Consider the following 6,002-nt stretch of genomic DNA (forward strand, 5'->3'; position numbering starts at 1 on the left):
AAAAATAGCTTTTGTTAGTGTTTGTAAGCCAACTTTCTAGCTTGGTGTACATTCATGGTCATGGTTATGGTAAGTTCAAATCAGCAATTACCCATGGCTGTAAATGTAATAACTGTGCTGTGCCTTTTTAAGGTTTCTCCTGGAAAGCACGGGTGCTGTTGCTGCTCTGTCAGAAAAGGCATTTGTCATGAATTCTGGACAGCTTGTTCCTCTTAAAACAGTGGAATTTGAGGTATATGTGTATCTGAGGCTGATGCTCCTAACTCCTAATTCTGTCAAAAATTAGCTGGGCTAGAAAAGTTCGAGTGTTTATTGTTTTTAAGCCAGTGTGGTTGTTCTGAGTGAAGCAGGCTAGAGGGTGCTGTTGCACATCGCTGCGTTGGGAGTGGTGGCTGCTGGATGGGGTGAAAGAGGAAAGCGGTGATAAGCAGCTGAGAACAGAACAACGGGATGTGTCAGTGCCCCAGGTTTCTTCCCCAACAGAACTGCGCCGGCGTGTTGGCAGTGCATGAGCACCTCCCTGGGGCTGCACCTTGAGCCCTCAAAGCTGTGCAAGGAGAGACGGGAACGGCTGAGCTGAGCAAAACCCAGCCGTGCCGAGGCAGGCGCCTGCCTGGGCCCACGAGTTCCCTCCTGGGGCTCTCACCTTCTCCCTCCTGGGGAAGGGAATGGTGGTTGGTACTATCAATACTGGGAGCAACAGTTCTGGCTCCCTTTAGTGCCGACTCAGCTTCCAACCCCACTTTCTCCCCCAGGCTAAGAGCATTTATGTCTTTAAACAGTCACCACCCAACTGGATTACTAAGTAGACCAGTATTCAAGCAAGCCACAAAGCTGCTGGAGCTGTCACCACCTTCACAGTTTTTCCAGCCTGGCAATGATGCTGAATGCTTGTGTTGTTTATGTTCAATTCTGCATTGGGGCAAAACACAACCCATGTTCTTACATGTTTTTTAAGACAGTGAAGGTATCTTCAGCCATTTTGTGTTACAGAAGACTAGCAGGTCAGAGGAAGGGGGGTACTAGTTTGATGGCATGTATGTCCTTTAGTTGCTTTTGGGGTAGAGAGAGTTAAATCAGTTTAGAGAGGTCTGGAAAGTGATGTTTTGTAAAAGATGTAAACCCAGATGATGGTTTAACTGTGTCATTGCCCTCCAACTGTTTCTTCTTAGGCAGTCATGGAGAAAAACTACAGCGCCTTAAGTTCAGCAGGATAAGCTTTAATTGAGGTTAAAAGAAAAGTAAAAAGCTTAAAGGAAAAAAATCGGTAACTACTAGTATATTAAGGATTGAAAGAATGTTAGCTCTTCCTGACATGGTAACATTTGCTGTTAACTTCTTGCACTCTGGCTAAGCAGACTGCTCTTTTAAATACAGGGCCTTTCAGTCATGCTAAGAATATTCCTGCATTTAGTTAATCAGCTGAGCAGGTTGCATATTTAAATGAGCACTGCTGGCACTGGGACTAGCTGCTCCTTCTTCTAGGGATTTATTTGTAATACTCAGCAAATAAAATGCTTTACGAATGGTCAACACTTCATAAGGCAGCTCAGGGTTTTACAGATACTAGAATTGCTGCTTTTATTTTTTGAACAGGTGAGGAAGTTGTCTGTTGACAAGTGATCTTTCACTTTTAACAGACCAACAGCTGAATCAAAACTAAAAGGCACATCTCATGAATCCTACTTTGAATTTATCTTCAGTAGGTGCTCTGTAAGAATTTGGTGGGACTTCATATAATAAAATTACAAACTAAGGAGAGACAGGACTGCAGATCTGTCAGGAGGTGGGAAACCAAGAGAAGCGCTCTCAGCAGAAGGAGCAGTCTGGGTTGTCTGAGCTGGGAATGGCTGTGCTCTGCTTCCTTCAGCTCTTCTTGTGATCTGTCCTCCAATACATTTTTCTAAGCGGTGAGGTTTTAGTTTTTGGATATCAGTCCTATATGGAATGCTGGTGGTTTATTTATAAAAACACATCTAGCACTTGCCAAGCTCAATGATGACTTTATAGAGAAAAGCGTAACAGAGGGATGCCAATGTAAAAGAGGCATGTGATCATTACAGAGCTGAAATGCAACAAAAATAGCTAAACAGTTTAAGAGACAGCCAAATAATTTCTGTGCTGGCTCTGTACAGCCAAGCCCACCTCACCCTAAGAAGTAATGCAATTTAAGTTGCTCAAATACCACAGTACTAGAGAGATATGGAAGCAGTGATTGAAGCCAACAGCTTGAGTCTTTGGGGTTTTGAGGCCAGAATTCAGCCAGCGCTGCTTTGACTAATCTAGAAATGACAATTCCCATTTCCACGGTAACAAAGAGCTTGTGTGACGTTGTTCCCAGTAGATGATGTTGCTAATGCTGTTGCAGAACAGCTTGAAAAGCTATTGTAATCAAACACAGCTGTCAGAATGCACCCAAAGTTGCAAAAGGGCTTAAAAGTCCACTTTTCATACTAACATGATGATGTCTGCTGGAACTCAGGTGACACCCTGATCCTAGGAAGAGATGCATGGTTTTAGCAGTTCTCTGAGCAAATAACTGGTGAGATGCAGTTAAACTGCTCCTGCAAACGCAGCACGACTTGTGCTGATGTGTTTGTAGGAGGGCTCCTGAGCTGGGCACAGCCTCCCTTGACCTCACCAACTTCCCAGGAACTCTGCACACAAAAGGTAAAGCCAAGGAAAGTATGTGTGGATTTTGCATTTTCTTTTTTCCTTGTGATAAGTATCTGTTCCTGGCTCTGAAGACAGGATACTCGATTAGACAGATTTATTTAACGCATTAAGGACGGGGGGAAGCCCTTCGACTGGTGAGAACTTACCATGCACAAAAGAAAACTGTGTCTAAGCAGAAAAGCTTTACCCTTGTGACAGCTGAAGCCAGGGGAACGTAAACTTCTTGTGCCTTTGTAAAGAATTTGACTCTTGCAGTCTAGGGTTGCTGCCTGTACTGCAGGGCGGGAGGGAGAGCTGTGGCTGTGCCTGTCTGATCTGATCTGAAGTGGTCCCAGACCTGCCCACCTTTCAGCTGCAGGGTTAATATTTTCAGTGTTGCCTGACGTGGCACCCAGCGAACCATCCTGCTGCTCCCCAGCTGCTGCAACTGTTGTTGAGCAGCAGACATTTGAAGAATGATTGTTCTCCAGAGGCAACGTCTCGAGTGGAGGAAACAGAACAACTTGAACGTGTTCTTAGTGCAAAGCATTGAAGGTTTTTAACTGGCAGTTCTTGTACATCACATCCATCCTGAGCACAGACTGCCCCTGAGCAGTAATGGTGTTGCTATTTGCTTATCAGTTGTGGTAAACATTAAAAGCTGCTCCCAGAAATTTCACGTCACTGAAGTGCTGTTTCGTAATGTTGGTTTATAAACTCCTCCTGGAGCTCACCTCTGCTGGAAGCAGGCAGTGATTCACTGGCGGTTCAGCTGTTTGCTCTGCAAGGCTCAACTGCTCTACACCGCACCCGTAGTGACAAACCAGCCCCCCCCTTCCAGTCTCTGTGTCTGTGATATCAGCATTTAGCTCTCCATGATGTTTCAGGTGAATATGCTGATAGTATTAAATTAGGAACCCTCTGGATCTCCAAGTTCAAGCTCTGGAGGCATCTTAGGGAGAGGGTTTAGAAGTCAAGCTAGGTGACTGCATTGAGGCCTTTTGCACCGAATCTGAGGGAGGTGGGATTTTGTCTACAAACCCAAGAAATCAGGAATGTTGAGGCAACCAGAACTTCCATGGATCTATTTATCGTGCTCTTCTGAGAAAGTTTCACTGAGAATCATTGTCAGCTATTTGCCATAGGCTTAACTTCTCAGGTTTCAGTTTTGGGGTAGAAGTTACAAGGACTCAAACTTTCCTCTGCCCCACTTCTGAGCTCTTACCTAACGCTGAAAGAGTTGGAAATCTGTTCACCTTTCCACAAGATAGCTCTTCTGTTCCTGATACCATTCTGATTACAGCAGCTGCATAAACATCTTTTATACTCTGAGCCAAAAGTCTGCAGAGAGCTGTGATTTGGCATCTCCAAGGCTGGGCTGAATTCTCCTCCATATGAACGCCAAAACCCCTAAGGACTAGTGCGGCAGCCCCAGGAAATGCCAGGTCGGAAAGCTGGCTGCTCAGGGGCTGCAGGTGCCCTCCCAGACTTCCCCGCATTACAATGAGCAGAGGAGGGAGTTTCCTGCTCCTGCTGGAACCCAGCCAGTCACTTTCTCATCATCCATTTTCTTAAGTGGAAAAGCAGATGGATCAGTTGCTTCCTAGATACGGACCAAACACGGATGCGTTTGCAGACAGCACTGCTCTTGTTTTGAAAGGAAGCATTGGGCTGACCCGCGCGAGGAACCGCCGGCCCTTGGGTCTCTGTAGCAAGGCCAAGTATTCCCCTTGCGCCAGCCCCTCGTGGTGCGCCGGCCACCCGCCCTCCTCCCCTGGCAGCCCTTCGGTCAGCGCTCACTGGCCCAGCCGTGACCATCTTCCCTTCTCCCATCTGTATTTTTCTCCCTGTGGCTCAGCCACTTCCTTATTTTGCCACATTGTGTGGATCCCTTTCGCTTGCCTTCGCATCCCACTTGCCTTCCCTACATGCTAATCCCTGTCCCACTGAAAAGCGACGTGTTACAGAATCCCTGTGGCTCTCTTCAGGCTGCACTCAACAGATGCTCCTGTAACTTCAGATTTTGGCATGACTAAAAAGAAGAGGAAGAGGCCTGTGAGCTTTAAAATAGGTGTGTGGTTGAAGCTGCCATGAAAACAAAAGCAGATATAAGTCACATCCTATTTTTTTCCCCTGAACCAAAGCAGAGTCAAAACATCCTCTTGCTTTAGTCAAATTAAAACAAAATAGTCAAACAAAATAGTGCAGGGACTAAACAGCTGTTAACTTGTCAGGGGAAAGTGCGAGATCATCAGCTCTATACGAGTTGCAGGAGAGCTGCGGTGCTGACATGGGTGCATGGTGTTGCCTGGGGGGGGGGGGGTAAACAGCCCCTCGTGGCACAAGGGTGACCGAGTCCCACGCCTAGGAAGGAAGTTTAAGCATAAAGAGTCCAAACCAACAACCCTGAGTGGACGGTTGTTTGGTAAAGCCTGAGAGCGCACTGCTCTAACGTGTGGTGTGGCTTTTGCCAGAGCCCTGAAGAGGACTAGTGTTGCTTGTCCAGCCCCCTGCACCGCTGTGCTTGGGGCTAGTGCTGGCCCCCATCAGAGAGGGACCCCCTGCGCCAAACCCTGAGCTGCTCCGCAGCTGCCTGGGCCGGACCGCAGATGAACGCCACTTCAGGAAAAGCTGGGCTTGCTTTCTCATCCTCTTTCCCCCAGCCTCAGATGGGGCAGAGCCCAAGCCTAGACCCCCCAGCTAGCGGGGGGGTTTGTCCCAGCACCCTGACCCGCCCTGCTCTGCTCCCATCCAGCCCACAGAGATGGCACCCGCAGAGATGGCACCTGCAGCTGGGCACATCCTGACGTGGCCGCTGTGTGTGTCTGCGCCATAGTTGGGGTGAGTCCCTCTCTGTCACAGTTGGGGTGAGTCCCTCTCTGTGATAGTTGGGGTGAGTCCCTCTCTCTGTCACAGCTGGGCTGACTCCCTCTCTGCCGTAGTTGGGGGGAGCAGAGAGGCTGCGCGGGGCAGACCGAGAAGGTTCCGTGCTCGGTGCTGGGGCGAGGGGGTGCAGGGGGAGGCCCGGGGCAGCTGTCCCAGCCCTTGCCCAAGGCTGGGGGTCCCACGCGACTTGGTGCCACGGGCAGAGCCGCCCCTCGCCCCCAGCGAAGCTCCTTCGCCTCGCTCACAACCCGCGCGGGTGTGCGTCGGGGGATGGCGGGGGATGCACCGGGATGGTTTCTCCCCTGCGGGAGGGGGAGCGCCCGCCGCTCGGCTCCCCCCGGCGGAGCCCAGCCCTCGGCCGGCGCTGGGGCGGGCTGGGGCCGCCCCCGGGGCCGGGGCGGGCAGAGCCGAGCCGAGCCGAGCCGAGCCGCGCCGCGCCGCGGCGGCCGGTGCCGAGCGGA

Source organism: Strix aluco, chromosome 19 (assembly GCF_031877795.1).
Source record: "Strix aluco isolate bStrAlu1 chromosome 19, bStrAlu1.hap1, whole genome shotgun sequence".
Lineage (NCBI taxonomy): Eukaryota > Metazoa > Chordata > Aves > Strigiformes > Strigidae > Strix > Strix aluco.